We start from the raw sequence: 17,957 nt of genomic DNA, 5'->3' as shown, positions 1-17,957 counted from the left end.
ATCTGATCCTTCCCTGGAAATTTGGGTATCTGTGCAACAGCAAAGATTGAGAGAGATCTGAAATTATGAAAGCTAATATTTCCCCATACGGCAATTGTTACAAAAACTGAAAAAGAGACAAACTTCAATTAGAGATATGAAGGAAGCTGATCTGGTCAGAACTTGGGTAAATCAGACTAAAGGGTAAAGGATGATAATAAGTGTATTTTGAAATATCAACTTCCACATAATACCAAAGGAAGAGCTGTTTATTTGGTATAAAATTTATATTTTCTTTAGCACAGTATATAATTTAACTTGTATGATCAGTTTACTCAATAATCCCTAATCTCATGGAATCTTGAATAGTGATTGAGAATTTGTTCATTTGTACAGGTTAGTGGGATGTCTTGATATATCCCAGTGTAATCTGAGCAGAAGATAAAAAAGATTTGCAAAGTCTCCTTGAAGTGCTTGGAGAAAACATGGAAATATTAAACTTCTCCACATAGGGATAACCTGATATTGTCACAAGTCTTGGGTATTACCAATTTGATAGGCCAAGACCTCGATCTTGGGGTTTGCCCTTTTGAAACATATTCCTATGAAGAAGCTAAAACTGCTTATACTTATGCCTGAGAGTCACATGGAGGGAATTTCTTTTGTTGCTCAGATGTAGCTTCTCTCTTTAAGCTTTCTCCACAGGCAAACTCTCTGCCTCTCCCTAGATAGGACATAACTCCCAGGGCTGTAAAACTCCCTGGTATCATGGAACATGGCTCCTGGGGATGAGCCTGACTCTATCATCCTAGGATTGAGAAAACATCCTGACCCAAAGGGGGAAGAGAAATGAAAAAAAATAAAGATTTATTGGCTGAGTGATTTCAAGTACAGTCAAGAGGTCATTCTAGAGGTTTTTCTTATTCATGAAATAGATATCCCTATTCATTATTTTTCTGTGTATTAGAATAACTAGAGGGAAATACCTGAAACAAAATTTAGTCTGGTCTTGAAGATTATTGTATAATATATGGCTTTTATGATGTGAGGAGTGATTGTGAAAAAGTTGTGACCGTCACTACCTTTATCCTGTCTATGGACAGATAAATAATAACATAAAGACAAAATACATAATAAAGGGGGAAACAGGGAGGGATGTTTTGGCTGTTCCTTTATACTTTTATTTTTATTCTAATATTATTGTTTATGGAGTGTTAAAAATGGGTGAAAATAGGTTGTGATGATCAGGGCACAGCTATAAGATGATACCAAGAACACTGACTGTGTGCTGTGGTAGTTAGGTTCAGTTGTCAACTTGGCCAGGTGAAGGCACCTAGTTTTGCTGCTGTGGGCATAAGCCAATGGTATGTGAACCTCATCTGTTGCTAATGACATCTGCAATCGGCTAGGAGGTATGCCTGCTGCAATGAATGATGTTTGACTTAATTGACTGGTGCTTAAATGAGAGAGCACAACGTATCACAGCCCAAGCTGCTTGGCATACCTCATCTCAGCCCTAGTAGCTCAGCCCAGGCCTTTGGGGATGCAGAAAGGAATCACCCCAGGGAAAGTTGTTGGAACTCAGAGGTCTGGAGAGAAGGCCAGCAGAGACCGTCCTGTGCCTTCCCATGTAAGGAAGAACCTCAGTTGAAAGTTAGCTGCCTTTCCGCTGAAGAACGAACAAAATAAATCCCCTTTTATTAAAAGCCAATCCATCTCTGGTGTGTTGCATTCCAGCAGCTAGCAAACTAGAACAGATTTGGTACTGGAGAGTGGGATGCTGCTGTGGTTTTCAAATAACAGATATGTTGGAACAGTTTTTTGAATGGCTAAGGGGAAGATTTGGGAGGAACTGTGAGGAGAGTGATAGAGAAGTCCTGGAGTGCTTGAAGAGGCTGTTGGTATAAACAGAATGACTGCCAACCTGGACAAAGGTGGACACAAAGGGGAGAGATTGGAGTTTGCAGAGTGAGAACCATGGAAGCTCATGTCTGAAGCCAGGAAACCTTGGCCAGGAGAGTGGACCCACCCATATACATGGAGAGGGTGAGTTTACCATGAAGGGCAAGGATGAGTTTCTCACTTTATTGCAGTGGAAGAGTTGTGCAGCCTCAGGCCTTGGAGAAGGTACAGCATGCTCCTTGGGTGACTGGGGAGAGCCTGGCTGGCACCATATGGAGGGGTTGAGTGTGTGCCCCAGAAATGGCAGAGAGCCCATAGGTGGCCCTTATGCCTGGAGAGAGTGGAGCTGAAAAAAAGGTGGTCTCCTCAATGTTCCCCAAGGTTGATTTGGAAAGAGTCAGGCCACTGCATAGGCCCTTGGAAAGGGTGGGGCTGCCACTTTCTAAAGTTAAAGGATAAATGACTTTCAGACTTTGAAATCCAATCGTGTTTGCCCAGCAGATTTTCCTTCCAGTTTCTCCCTAAGGATCCTGTGACTGTCCTCTTTTGCATATTGGCATCACATATTGTTTTGAGATTCACAGGTCCACAGCCAGAAGAGAAGTTTTTGCACCTTGATATCTAAGGTGATGTGTGTAGTTGCCAAGTTAACAAGGGGTGGACATGTGGTAGTTAGATTCAGTTGTCAACTTGACCAAGTGAAGGTACCTAGTTTTCTTGCTGCAGACATGAGCCAATGTACATGAACCTCATCTGTTGCTAATTATATCTGCAGTCAGGTAGGAGGAATACCTGCTGTGATGAATGATGTTTGACTTAATTGGCTGATGCTTAAATGAGATAGGGCAACATAGCACAGCCCAAGCAGCTCAGCGTACCTGATCTCAGCATCACAGCTCAGCCCAGGCCTTCAGAAGTGCAGAAAGTAATCATCCTGGGGAAAGTTGTTGGAACCCAGATACCTGGAGGGAAGGCCAACAGAGACCATCCTGTGCATTCCCACATAAGAAAGAACCTCAGTTGAAATTTAGCTGCCTTTCCTCTGAAGAACTCTCATCAATACATGAAATATCAAATCAGAGTATAAATAAGGAAACCAAAAACTTGAATAATTTGAAAAATCAGCAAGACTTAACAGATGTATAGAGAACAATGGACACCCAAGCAGCAGGATATATATTCTTCTGTAGTTTCCATGATCAATCTCCAAGATGGACCCCATGTTGCATTACAAAACAGGTTTCAAAATGTAAAAAAAAATTCAATGGTGTAAAGAACTTTCTCTGAACACAATATATTTAATATGGAAATCAATAAAGGCAGAAGAACTGGAAAATTCACAAACATATAAAGGTTAAATACAACACACCAACAATCTGTGGGTCAAAGAATAAATCACAAGAGAAGGTAGCAAATATTTGAAAAAAATGAAACCAAAAACACATATTAAAGCAGATGTGATTCAGTGAAGGCAATGCTGAGAGGGAAATTTTTGGCTCTAAATTCCTATATTATAAAAGGAGAAATAACTGAAAACGGTGACCTAATTTCACACCTGGGAGAACTAGAAAAAAGAATGGTGAAAGAATCCAAAGCAAGTAGAAGCTCTACAGTTCACCAAGGGCTGTTCTGAATTATCTGTATAAATTGGGCCATGAGTTGAAGAAGAGATTCAACATACAGCTAATCTACACTTGAACCTCATATTACAGGGAGAATATGATTGTCAGAATTCCCTATCAAAATATTAAAATGGCCAAAATTCAATTGATTTGAAGATATATAAAGAAAGATGAAGACATGACCCATTGAAAGGAAAAAATAAATACAACCTCAGAAGTTCTGACACTGGAAGAACTAATGAAAGACATCAAGTGAACTCTTCTACATAGGTTCAGTGAACTAAGGGAAAACATGGACACAGAACTCAAGGAAATTATGAAGATGATGCATGAATGAAGTGAGCAATTAGTGATTTTGAAAAGACAGTTTGCTCATTCCTTAGGAAGTTAAGTATAGAATTGCCGTATCATTTAACAATCCCATTTGTAGGAATATATTCAGAGGAACTGAAAACAGGGAGACGAATGGACATTTGCACAACAATATTTATAGTGGCATATTCATAATTACCTATGAATGTACCTAGCGATGGAAAAAGCCCAAGTATCTAATAATAGACAAGAGGCTAAATAAACTGTACTATATACATATGATGGATACCAGGCAGCTGAAAGACAGAATAAAGTCATGATGCATGCAACAATGTGGATGAATCTTGAGGATGTTTTTCACACAAAATAAGCCAGAACCAAAATGACAATTCCTGTATTGTCTCAGTAATATGAACTAACTATAATGAGCAAACTCTGAGAATTAAAGATGAGAAACACAGTCAATGAAGAAATAGAAAGAGGGTCAAATTTGGGTACTAGATGCTGAAGAAGTACAAAATATTCAACAGGATTGATAGCCAAAATCCAGAGATGGATACAATTGTATGTGATGGTTGCACAATATTGCAAGTATAATGAACAAAGCTGAATGGGAGTGTGGTTGAAAGTGAAGTCTAGGGGCTTATATGACAGCAGAAAGAAATATAGAGGATAAAAACTGGGTTGTATAACATAGCAATACCTAGAAAGTTTTTACAGGAGATACAATAAATGAATTTCACCACTGCAAGGTGTTAAAAAATGGGATGTCATATGGAAAAAATACAATTACTGCAGACTAGGATATAGTTGCTAGTAACATTGCAATATTCTTTAATTAATTGTAAGAAAAAGCAATATGCCAAAACTAAATGTCAACTGAGGGATACATAAGGTGGGTTATGGGTTTCTTGTTGTAATTTCCTTATTTTCTCTTCTTTCTTGGCAAAAGAAATGGAAACATTCTCATATAGATTGTGGAGGTGAAACATAACCATGTGAATATAGTAGGAACCATTGATTGTTTACTTAAGATGCATTGCATGGTGTTTGGATAAAACTTTTGGAAACAAACAGAAAGATACAAGAGCTAGAGAAAATGTGGAGTGAGAGATGTATGTGTTCACTTTTGGTAGGGAAGTAGAATGGTGCAGCCCCTCTGGAGGGCAATGTGGTAGCTCCACAGGAGGCCAAATATACAGATGCCATTGGATCCTACAACCTTGTTATTAGGTATATACATGGAAGAACTGAAAGGAAGGATTTGAATAGGCATTTGTACAGGGAGTTTATGGTGGCAGTTTTCATGATATGCAGTGGATGGAGATGAAAAAAGGGTATATTAGCTGATAAACAGAAGGTCAAACTGTGGTGTATCTTCCAATGTAACCTTAAGTGGCTGCAAGAAGGAATGAAGTTGTGAGGCATGCAACTAGGTTAATGAACCTTGAGGACAGTATGTGGACAAAAATAAACCAACAACAAAAGACAGATAATATAACGCTTCCTTAATATGGACAAACTACGATGTACAAACTCAGAGTTGACCTCTGGAGCATAGATTATCAGCAGAAGGCCTATTGTAAAAGCTCCTAGATTGTAAGCTCTTATAGCAGTCACATCTATTCTTGAGTTTTAACTGTTATTTCTAAATTCTTAAGTGCTGAGTTCATTGTGTATAACCTGATCCTTCCCTGGACAGTTGGGTATCTGTGCAATGCCAAAGACTGAGAGAGACCTGAAGCTATGAAAGCTAATATTACCCCATAAAGGAATTGTTACAAAAGCTGAAAACGAGACAGACTTCAATTAGAGATATGAAGGAAGGTGATCTGGTCAGGACTAGGGTAAATCAGACTAAAGGGTAAAGGATGATAATAAGTGTATTTTAAAACATTAACATTCACATGATACCAAAGGAAGAGCTGTTTACTTGTTCCAAAATTTATACTTTTAATAGTACACCACCTAATTTAATTTGTATGGTCAATTTCCTCAATAATCCATAATCTCATGGAATCTTGAATAGTGAGTGAGAAGTTGTTGGTTGTAATGGTTAGTGTGATGTCTTGGAACATCCCAGAGTAATCTGGGAAGAAGATAAAACATTTGCAAAGTCTCTTTGAAGCACTGGGGGAAAACATGAAAACATTAAACTTCTCCACATAAGGAAGACCTGGTATTGTCATAAGATTTGGGTAGTACCAATTTAATAGGCTATGACCTCGATCTCAGGGTTTGCCCTTATGAAAGATATTCCTGCAAAGAAGCTAAGACTGCTTATATTCATGCCTAAGGGTTACACTGAGGGAACTTCTTTTGTTGCTCAGATGTAGTTTCTCTCTGTGAGCTTTCTCCACAGGCAAACTGACTGCCTCCCCCTGGATGGGACACGACTCCCAGGACTGTAAATCTCCCTGGTAACATGGAATATGGCTCCTGGGGATGAACATGACTTTAGCATTGTGGGATCGAGAACGACTTCTTGACAAAATGGGGGAAGAGAAATGAAGCAACATAAATATTTCAAGTACAGTCAAGAGGTCATTCTAGAGGTTATTCTTATGTATGAAATAGATATCCAAATTTGTTATTTTTTTATGTATTGGAAAACCTAGAGGTAAATACCTGAAACAAAATGTAGTATGGTCTTGAAGATGATTGTTTAATATATGGTTTTTATGATGTGAGGAGTGACTGTGAAAAGGTTGTGAATGACACTATCTTTATCCAGTCTATGGACAAATAAGTAAGAGCATAAAGACAAAAATAAATAATAAGGGGGAAAGGGGGAGGGATGTGTTGGATGTTATTTTTCACTTTTATTTTTACTCTTATTTTTATTGTTTATGGAGTAATAAAAATGTGCAAAAATAGGTTGTGATGATCAATGCACAGCTATGTGATAATACCATGAACACTGATTGTATGCTTTCAATGATTATATGGTATGTGAATATATGAAAATAAAATTGCATTTAAAATAAGAAACTGAAAAATACATGTGCTGGAGAAAATGTGGAGAGACACTGTTGGTAGGAAAGTTGAATGGTGCAGACCCTGTGGATGTCAGGTACTTGTTCCATAGGAGGCTAATACAGGGTTGTCATATGATCCTGAAATCCCAGTATTAGGTATACAGGTGGAAGAACTGAAAGCAGGGTCATGAGTAGACATTTGCATACTGGTGTTCACGACAGGAATATTCATGATTTGTAGTGGATGGAAGTGGCTAAGTGTATATTGACTAAGGAATAGAATGGCAAACAGTGGTGCATACATATGATGGGACATTGAGCAGCTTCAAGAAGGAATGAAGCTGTTGGTCATGCAATGAATTGAGTGAAACTTGAGGACATAATATTGAGTGAAATAAGCCAGCAATGAAAGGATAAATATTGTATGGTGTCTGTCCTGGTTTGAAAGGATTATGTACTCTAGAAAAGCCATGTTTTAATCTTGGATCCATTTCTTGAGTCAGCCATTTCTTTTAATTCCTGAATAGGGAGTGAGATTTTGTTTTCTGTACAGATTAACATAATATCCTGATACATCCCTTAGTATTTTCGGTAGGAAAGAAAAAAGAGTTTGTAAAGTCCCCTTCAGGGACTGGGGGAAAATGTTGAAGCATTAAACTTCCCAATCTGGGGAATTCTGATATTATCTCAATTTTAAGGTGTGTCCTTATGAAAGTTATTTCCGCAATGGTGATGTTAAGCCTACTTATACTTATGAGTCACCCTCAGAGAATCTTGCTTGTTGCTCTGGTATGGCCTCTCCTTCAGTCAAACTCTGCAAAAAACTCACTTTCCTCCCAACCATTTGAGACATGACTCTTACTGGTGTGTCTCCCTGGAAACATAGGATACGACTCCCAGGGATGAGAATGGCCCTGTCATCATGGGATTGGAAACACTTTGTTGACCAAAATGAGGCAAAATTCAGTTTCAGTAGACAAGAGATTTCAAATAGAGTCAAATAGTCATGTTGTAAGTTACTCTTATGCACACATAAGCCAGGTATTAAATATTGCACAGTATGCCAAGCCACCACCAAAAGTATTCTTTAAGGTCCTAATGGAAACCCTGGACTCTTACTAAGAATGTATAAAAGTTCTTGTTATTAAGTTTATTTTTTTCAGAAATTATAAGACTCCAGATTGTTGCTATCCCAGATAAGCTCTGAAACCCAGATGTCACGGTTTCTCCAAGGACATCAACCAATTTTATTTCCTACCTGGTAAGGTCAACACCCTTTTCCTGCATGAAGGTAAAATGGTCATTGCCAAGATTTCACTGAAGATTGAGAGAATGATAAAATGAAAGGGGGAGGTATAAGCGGAAATTAGAATTAAACAGTTGTGACTACAGACTCATATACATATGTCTCAACTTATTTATTTTCTAGTACGTTACACTACCCAGAAGGAAATACCTAAAACTGTAGTCATCCATTAGCCTTGATAGTTGATAATGACTGCACAACTACAGAGCTTTCATCAAGTGACCATTTGAGTGTAAAAACCTTGTGACTGACACTAGCTCTATCCAGGGTAAGGGTAGATAGGAATTAAAATAAAGACATGTAAAAAATAATAATGGTAGCATGGGAATATAGAGGGAAATACCTGTATGTAAACTATGGACAATCATTATAGTATTACTTTGTTAAATTTCATCAATTATTAAAAGTGTTAACTACTGTTAACAAAAAAGTAGAGTTACAAAAAAAAGCGTTATCATCCATTGCAACAAACTCTCCACAGTCATGCAAGCATTGATGGTGGAACGGTGTATATGAATCTGCATTTTATGCATGATTTTTCTTTACACAACTTCTAATAAAAGGAAAACAAGTCAAATAGGGCATTGAGTGCTGAAATATACATTTATGAATATTTAAAATTTCCCTGAAGTGGAACTCAAAAAAATTGGCTTCAATAGAAACCGAAGTGGACTCCAGCAAAAGACATTAGACAAAAAAACAAATTTATGTTTATAGATTTTCCTTAATTCCTGTTGCTATTGCAGGTAATGCATTCCCTGTCATCATATTTCTTTCCTACAGCACTGATTAATTCAAGTGATTCTTTTGTTCCACTGACTCTGTTTCCACCCAAGGTAACAGATAAAATCTAAGCACCTGCATTCTGGAAACACAAGAAGATGAAACAGATAAATAATCTGAGTTTGTATGTTTATCTCAGAGCTTCATAGTTGCATCCAATACTGCTGAGGAGGGTGATCTGAAGTTGAAGGGAAAATGAGAATGTTGATACTGGTGGAAGACCAGGAGGAGGTGCTTCCCAAGACCCACTCATCCAACATTGGAACTCTGTCATTTGCTTCTCGTTGAAACTCAGCTCTTGGCAAGGAAGGAAGTATTAATTCTTCCTATGTATTACATACATGCCCTTTGACTCTGGCTACATTTTTATGGTGCATTCTTAGTGGTGAGGACTCTGCTACTGTCTTCTACAGTGTATGAATTTAAATTGTATTCCCTGATTCTGATACTGTTTATTCTGACTCCACCTACTCTTGACAATTAATCTTCCAACAGAAAACATGCATCTCTTTTTTATGTCTTAATTTTCCATGTAAAGATCCCAGTAAATAATTATTGGATTTATCCAACAGAATACTATTGAACAGAGCATATTGACTCAAAGTGAGTCTTCTCCTCCTTCTATATAACATAACATTAATAGTTTGAAGACAGGAATTGAATCCCCTATTTCTGCTGGAAAAACAATAGTATTTTCATCTGTAATATGGTGTTTACTTCACACCATGATTCCTGAAAATTTCTTTTGCAGATATCTAAATTGTAATGACTCTTCAACATTTTCTTTCAAAGAAAAGACAACACTGCACTTCTTTCTCCAAAAGCACACAATTTGACTATTTTCATCTTGTATCATATATAAATTCTTCAAGAACAACATTTAATTTTCTGTAAGAACAAATCTATTCTGTCAATTCAGATAGAATCATAATTGTTATCAATTAATTTAATAGTTCTGGAGAAGCATAAATCTATACTAACAAATCCAGGAATATTTTTCATCTGAGAAAAACTGGAGTTGCTGGAATGGTAATAGAAGGAAAGCTTGAAGAGTTGGTGTATATGGCAGAATAGCAATAGTTTCCATTACTCACTCAGGGCATGTGCTACAAAATATTTTTTCTTTAGAACCTGTCTATGAGCTGGGTGTATTGGAAAGAAAACAGAAAGTCTGGAAATTTTGAAAGAGAGAAAATCGCCCATCATCCTGAAGGACACTCAAAACGTAAGTAAGTTTGGCATCCTGTATGGCATCTACATGATATGGTGTGACATGGATGTGGTGGACTGGCCCTTTACAGGAATTTCTCCCTTACTCTGGTTTTGGATCCTGTGTTGGAGAAGATGGCTAACTACATGTACATATGTAATCAGTAATGTTGCATTTGCCGATCTAACACTTCAGTGGAGTCTTCTTGATTATACAATGTTCCTGATGACAGCAGAAGTATCACATTTCCTGGCTGGACTGTTTGCTAGCGGTTTTTTTTCCATTCAGTTTTTTTTTCTTGTTGAAAGGCATACTTCTACCTTTGTCCAAAATATTGAGAGAATATGGCTACTAAATTTCTTCACAGAATTTTAGAGGCTTTTTTTTGAAAGATATTTCTGCTTAAAGAAAAGGAGTAATGTAAGTTAATTTTTAGATACAGGAACTGATTGAAAATACATGGAGTATCCTGGATAAGATTCTGGGAATTGATACATCAACTTGTTGAAAGTGAGACCACAATGATGCTGTGTACTTTGGATAAATGTGTACAACTCATGCATGGTTAACAATGGCAAAGTATGATTCACAATATATTTTTTATAGTCATGTCTAAAGAAATGCTTGTCAGAGACTTTTGGATAACTGCCTGGTTTATGTGATAAAATATTTTGTTAAGAATTTAAACTCAAGGAATGTGGAGTAAGGGGAATGTTTTATTTGCCCTGGAGAGGCATAAAAAATGACAAACTGAGAATTTTTATCCCCAGATTATGGCACAATCAAAACCAAGAAATTTGTGGTGCTGCATGTATCAAATCTCTTTTCTCTGGCAAATTACTGCTCTGACATGGGTATGACTAAAACACAGTTTGATCCTTCAGTTAATACATTGCAAAATAAATGAATTCACAGCTCTATCAAAGATATAAAGTGAATAAAATAAATGATCACAACTGTTTTGTCTCAAACTGGACATTACTTCAGAGCAATCTCTCATCTCAAAATGTCAGTCTAATTTGCCAATAGCTCTGATGAAGAAAGCATTACTGGTATTCTACCTCAAAAGAACAAAGGATGTTTACAAAACCCTGTGATATTATTACCTAATAGCCTGCATTAATAGTTAAAAAATACACAGTTGGCAATGGAAGAATGGCCCAAATTGCTTTTCAGGATAGGTAAAAGAGGATTATGATTGTAGGAAGTGCTAAGGGAACTTTACTGAAAAATGTCCCTGCCTATAAAAACAATTTTTAAAGAGCAAAATTGTATCCCTGAAAGAAATCCAGTGATGAGTAAAACCATCAATGATTGAAGAATCAGGGGTTGTAATGTCTCTTATATTCTCACCTAGATTTTACGGAACTCTACAGTAGAAAGTCATAGATGGAGATGGATGTGGCTTATTGAAACTTAATCATAAGGTGACTCAAGTCCAGTATATGCTCTATTTCAAGAGCTGAATAACACAAACCTGGCATCAGGTATGGAGAATTTGAAATGACAAATGGTTTTGGCCCAAAGCATATAACACAAGAGCAGTTCATTTCTTCTTTCAGTGAGACAATACAGCTTTGCCCCTTCAGTAATTTTATATATCCCTAATGACCTGTATTGACATTTATCACTGAATATTCAGGAAGAAGAGTCTGGCTCAATACTGAATTCTGGGAATACATTCCTAGATGTCAAATGATTTAAAGAAAATACACAATATCCAAGTTTTTTGGGGGGAGAAGTCATCGGGAATCGAACCGGTCTCAGGCAAAGCAGGCAAGAATTCTGTCACTGAGCCACCATGGCCTGCACAATATACAAGGAGTTTTGATGTATGAAATGTTGAGACAACATTCAAGTAATAATGCAAATAACATACTACCTTTATATATTGATAAGTCAAAATTGATTTACATTTGCCAGTATTTAACCTCTGCAAATGAAGAGTAAAATTTCTGAACTTGAGGCAAAGCATCTTTTAAGGAGAGATTTTCTCAGCTGGAAATTGTTTTTAAGGCATGCTTTATGTCTTTGTTTCAAAGACTATAGATAAAGGGGTTAAGAGTAACCACTGTGTGCATAACTGAAATTATTGCACTTGCCCTTGTGTTTTGTGTAGCGGTAGAACTAAGATACACTCCAAGAGTCATTCCATAAAACAAGGACACCACTGAAAGATAAGACCCACAGGCAGAAAATGCTTTATACTTGCCTCCACATGATGAAATTCTCAAAATAGAGTATGCAATCTTAGGGTAAGGGAAAAGGATGCCAGTGGGTGGAACAACAGCCTGAATTCCACTTGCAAAATACATCACTAAGTCAATGAGGAATGAGTCAGAACATGCAGGTTGGATTACTTGAGAAAGTTCACAAAAAAGTGGGGAATTTCCAACTCTGTACAAAAAGTCAATTGCACAACCAATAGGCGATGTAAAAGAGAGTCCAGAACACTTAACATCCATGAGGCCAACCGTAGGAGACCACAGAGCCTGGGGTTCATGATGACCATGTAGTGCAGTGGGTGACAGATGGCCATGAAGTGGTCATAGGCCATTACAGTTAAGAGTAAGTTGTCTAATTGTCCAAAAACCATGAAAAAGTACATCTGGGTGAGGCAGTTTTCATGACTTATAGTTTTAGCCTCTGTCTGGATTTTCACCAGCATCTTTGGGACAGTGGTGGAGGTGAAATAGATGTCTGAAAAAGACAGGTTAGCAAGGAAGAAATACATGGGAGTGTGCAGGTGGGCATCAGAGATGGTGGCCAGGATGATGAACAGATTCCCAATGAGAGTGACCAGGTACATCATCAGGAAAAGAGCAAATAGCAGGGGTTGCACTTCTGCATCTTCTGAAAGTCCCAGGAGGATAAATTCTGAAACACGTGTTTCATTCTCTAAATTCATGTAACTCATGAAAGTGCTGGAACAGAGACCAGAGAAAGGCAGGTTTAGGTAGTAGCAGCTCTCAACAAATAAACAAAAATGATATGGTTTGTATTGCAAACATATTGACTTGATTATTTCTTATTAATTATATAGAGATTTAGTGCACTTTATCTGACCATGTCAGGGTAAACCAATGTTCTTGTTTCTCTTTGATGCTATTGCTAACAAGCCATCCTTGTCCATACTTTTGAACTTTACCCCAAGGCAATATGTTCCACTACAAATCCTCTTTATTTCATTCAAAAATCATTTGACCAGTTATTTTGCACTATGTGATGAAAACATTGGGCCCTGGATATTGATGATGGAAGTAGAATATTTTTATTATCATCAATCTTGACAAATTACATGAAGAAAATGGCTTGAATGAGAAATTTTGGTTGCATATAGATTGCTACAATAAAAATTTGAAATGAAGAAAAATTTTTCATCTCTATTGTTAGATCAATATCATCAATATGCCATTTCATCTGCACCTGATGTATTCTTTCAACTCAACCGCATTCCCAATGTCAAGAGGTTAGTTTGTAGATATTTGACAAAATAATTTTAAAGTTTATTTAAAAAGGCAAAAGTCCTAGATTGCCTGGAGAATACTGAAGAAGAACAAAGTTGGAGAATATACAACTAGAATATGCAATACTACCTGATTTCAAGTCTATGTATAAAGATGAAATGATGAAACCATGTTGTATTTGTGAAATAGATACATGAAGTAATCTGTAAGAACTTAGCAGACAAACAAACATATATTAGGGAAATCAAAACATACCCACCCAAATACAGTCAACTGGTCTTTGACAAAGGGGGAAGTGCAATTTAATGGAAAAAGTGAGATCTTTTCAACAATTGCTGTGGGACAATGGCATATACCATGTGTGGTAGTTAGATTCAGTTGTCAACTTGGCCAGGAGAAGGTACCTGGCTCTGTTGCTGTGGACATGAACCAGTGGTACGTGAACTTCATCTGTTGCTCATCATATCTGCAGTCAGCTAAGAGGCATGCCTGCTGAAATGAATAATGTTTGATCAAACTGGCTGGTGCTTAAATGAGAGAGCACAACATAGCATAGTCCAAGCAGCTCAGCATACCCCATCTCAGCCCTCACAGCTCAGCCCAGGCCTTTGGAGATACAGAAAGAAATAACCCTGTTGTTGGTATCCACAGGCCTGGAGATAAGGCCAGTAGAAATCACCCTGTGTCTTCCCATGTAAGGAAGAAACTCAGTTGAAGGTTAGCTGCTGTTCCTCTGGAGAACTAACAAAATAAGACCCCTTTTATTAAAGACCAATCCATCTCTGGTGTGTTACATTCCAGCAGATAGCAAACTAAAATATGGTGCAAAACAAAAAATGAATATAGCCAAATATTATATACATTTTACAAAAATTAACTAAAAATTAAGTCTGTACTAAAAATTAAAATGCAAAGCATAATACTTCTAGAATAAAACATCCAAAAAAATCTGGAGGCCTGTGCTTTGGTGATCAGTTTTTAGAAACAGCACCTAAATCATGAACCATGACAGAAGAACATTTATTAATTGGACTTCATTAAACTATAAAATTTATTCTCTGTGAGAGATATTGACATATGATTTGCATTCATATATACTAATAACACTTAACACCCAACGGTAAGAAAGATAACACCCAGTGAAAAAACTGGGCAAAAGTTCTGAGCAGAAACAGAAATGAAGAAGATATGCAGGTGACAAATAAATATGTGAAAATTGGCTCAACATCATTTGTCATGAGGGAATTGCAAAATTAAACTGCAGTGATGTACCATCACACACCTCTTAGAATACCTGAGGACCTGAACACTGACAACACCATGGCCTATTGATAATGGGGAGCAATACAGACTCTCATTCACTGCTAGTGAGAACTCAAAATGGTGCAGTGAGAAGATAGTTTGGAGTAATTAGCAAAACCAGACTTATTCTCACCATTCAGTCCAGTAATTGTGCCCTTAAATATCTAGTTTATTTGATAACTTAAATCCATACAAAAACCTATATGTTAATATTGTATAGCAGCTTTATGTATAATCTCCAAAACCTGAAAGCAACCAAGATGTCCTTTCAGGTCAATGGATAAACACATTCAACTATATCTAACAATGGAATATCACTCAGTGGTAAAAATAATTGTTCCCTCTAGTCACAAAAATCAAGCATACAGATTACATGATTACTGTTAATTGAAATAAAGCAGTCTAAACATCCTGCATATATTTAATTTCAAGTATATAACTTTCTGAATTAGTCCAAATAATACAGACAATAGAAGGAACATTGGTTTCAAGGGATTGGGGAGACGGAAGGAAGGTTGAATATGTGAATAAGAGAGCATTTTTTAGAGCAGTGAATCTATTCTCTCATCCTATAATTTTAGACACCTTACTTTATGTATTTATTAAATTGACTTTTATAAAACAAAGAATACCTCTTAGTATATGCAAGTAGAAGATTAATTGTGAGATAATAGGAATTCCAGGATGGAATGCTAAATGTGATAAAGCAATCTAATTGTGTTATAATCATATGAAGCATGCCTACTGAGGGGATGTGGGGAAAAGGTGCTGAAATGGCAATACTGGATGTGAATGGATTCTGGAAAATAAAGGGGACAGAAACTGCATAAGTACTGTATTCTAGTGAATGAAACTTATCTTACAGAGTGTAGGCTGACAATTCTAACACATTTGTACATGCCAACTGGAATCAAGCTATTGAGTAGATGATGTCAGATGAGGAGAGTATGTTTCCCACTGCAGAGTGGGTGGTTAAACTTAAGTAAGGGAAGGACAGTACTTGGCAAAGGTTTAAAGTGAGACACATCAGCATGAGTAGCTTAATATAGATAGAAGGTTACATGTAGACATATCTATGCATCTGTGTATATGCAGAACTTGGAGACATGCAAATATTTTCTTACTCTGTCTTTGGAGAGCACCAAGTAGTCCTAGTGACACGGAGCACACATAGTGCCCAGATCTTTTTTTTTTATTTATTTTTTTTCCCTTATTAGAAGTCTGGTTCCCAGTTATTTTCTCCCATCCTGTGGGTTGTCTTTATATTTTCTTGATAAAGTCCTTTGATCCACAAAAGTTTTTAATTTTGATGAGGTCACATTTATCTATTTTTTCTTTTATTGTGTTTGTATGTTATTTTAAAATTTCATTTTTCTAGTAACAAATTTTTATTGAATTTTACAAAAATATAGGTCTGCAACCGATTGTGGAAAAGAAAACTGGGTCCTTCATGACAGATAGTTTAGGAAAGTGTGGAGAGTTTGACTTAATGAGGAGACAAATAGTTTGTTTTTAGTAAGGAAAACTTTGAAGGCAAAGTAAATGAGCAGAGGCACAGTTAAGTTGAAAGTTGTGGTGGGTGATGGGAGCTTGCAAAAGTTTTTTTGTTTGTGTGCTTTAATATTCTCATTGAAATTGGTAGCAAAACCATCAGTGAAGTGAGGATGAGAAATGAAGTGTTGAAAGTTTGAGGAGAGATGTGAAAAGGTTGTCTAGCAGAGACAACCTTTATTTTAACACTATTCTTCAACTAAAGTTTCCTTGGAGAAATTGCTGACCCTAGACCTGGAATAGAAATATGCAGGAAGAGCCTGGAGCATCTTGTATGACCAGAAATTAAGTAGTTAGTAAAATAAAGCATTCAATGATCAGTATAATTCCAAGAGACACAGAGCACCTCTGAAAGATACCCCATAGCCCAACTGAAATAAACCTTATAACAATATAAATAAAATGGTTTTGTTTCACAACCCAAAGTATAAAATAAAGGTCATAAGTCTATAATGATTTAAAGAAAATATGTAATATATTAGTGGGAAGACAAAAATCTTCCATGCATATATATACAAAGTTTTATGTAGATACTGCTGTATCCAGAAGGTGAGTTGATTCCTACTCCTACAGTGTGTCTTCAAGTACTAATCCCTTTCCAAAGGTGATGTATGATAAAGCAGGAATATGAGGATCTTTAAAGTGGGGAAACCTGGCAAGCATTGTTGATGAACGTCAACATCAACATTGAAGAGTCACATTGATGAGATGCTCCCTGGATACATAATGCAAAGAAAATGGAATTTTATCTCCAGTGTCTTCCTTTATAACCCATAATCCCAGTCTAATCATGAGGAGAACATCAAACAAATTCCAAGTGAGGGACATTTTGCAAAATACTTTGCCAGCACCCCTGAAAAATATCCAGGTCATCAAAAACAGAGCCTGAGAAACTGTCATTTATAACACATAGATGTAATGTAGTATTGTGGACGGAAGATGTTCAGAATAAGCAAAAATGGATGTGATTTTCTGGAAACTGCCTCTGCTACCCTTGTAATTTTTCAGTAAGTCTCACACTGCTTTGTAAAATTATTTGTTTATTTATTTATTATTTATTTATTTATTCTTACCAGGGCAGGGACGGGGAAGCATTCTGCTGCTGAGCCACCATTGCACTTCCCCCACACTGTTTATTAAAATTAGATTTATGAAGAAGTAAAATTATTAGTGAAATGCAAAATCTAGGAAGAAACTCTGAGCTTCATTTCAGATGTGAGTATATGCCTTGGAAAAGCATATAACACTGCTTTAAGTATCAATTCATCTCCCATTAGATCAGAACAGAGATACAAATTACATTTAATAATTCACAAAATTAAGAAAAAATAATGGCTATAATTTGTCTGGCATTCTGCTTAGCATTCATGAGGAATATTTTTATATGCTATGATTCAACCCTACTCATACTCATTCCCCAAACCTCCAAGCCCACCGCCTCTGTGCAATTTCCAACCTTCATCACTTCCCCAGGAATGACACTAGAAACTGATCCAGAAATTCCCACAGGGCAAGAATTTTCTTGAACATGACCTTTAATAAATC

The 17,957-nt window shown here is 36.7% G+C and overlaps 1 long non-coding RNA gene and 1 pseudogene across 2 annotated transcripts in view; both read right to left on the bottom strand.

The window, feature by feature from the left end:
* Positions 1–17,957, bottom strand: part of LOC143686161 (uncharacterized) — a 229,126-nt gene that overhangs the window by 55,168 nt on the left and 156,001 nt on the right. The gene's annotated exons all lie outside the window — the stretch shown is intronic.
* LOC143685676 (olfactory receptor 7A17-like) lies at positions 6,086–13,000 on the bottom strand (annotated as a pseudogene).

The sequence above is a fragment of the Tamandua tetradactyla genome, chromosome 6, assembly GCF_023851605.1.
Source record: "Tamandua tetradactyla isolate mTamTet1 chromosome 6, mTamTet1.pri, whole genome shotgun sequence".
In the NCBI taxonomy this organism is placed as follows: Eukaryota; Metazoa; Chordata; class Mammalia; order Pilosa; family Myrmecophagidae; genus Tamandua; species Tamandua tetradactyla.
This window is presented reverse-complemented; position numbering and strand designations above follow the sequence as displayed.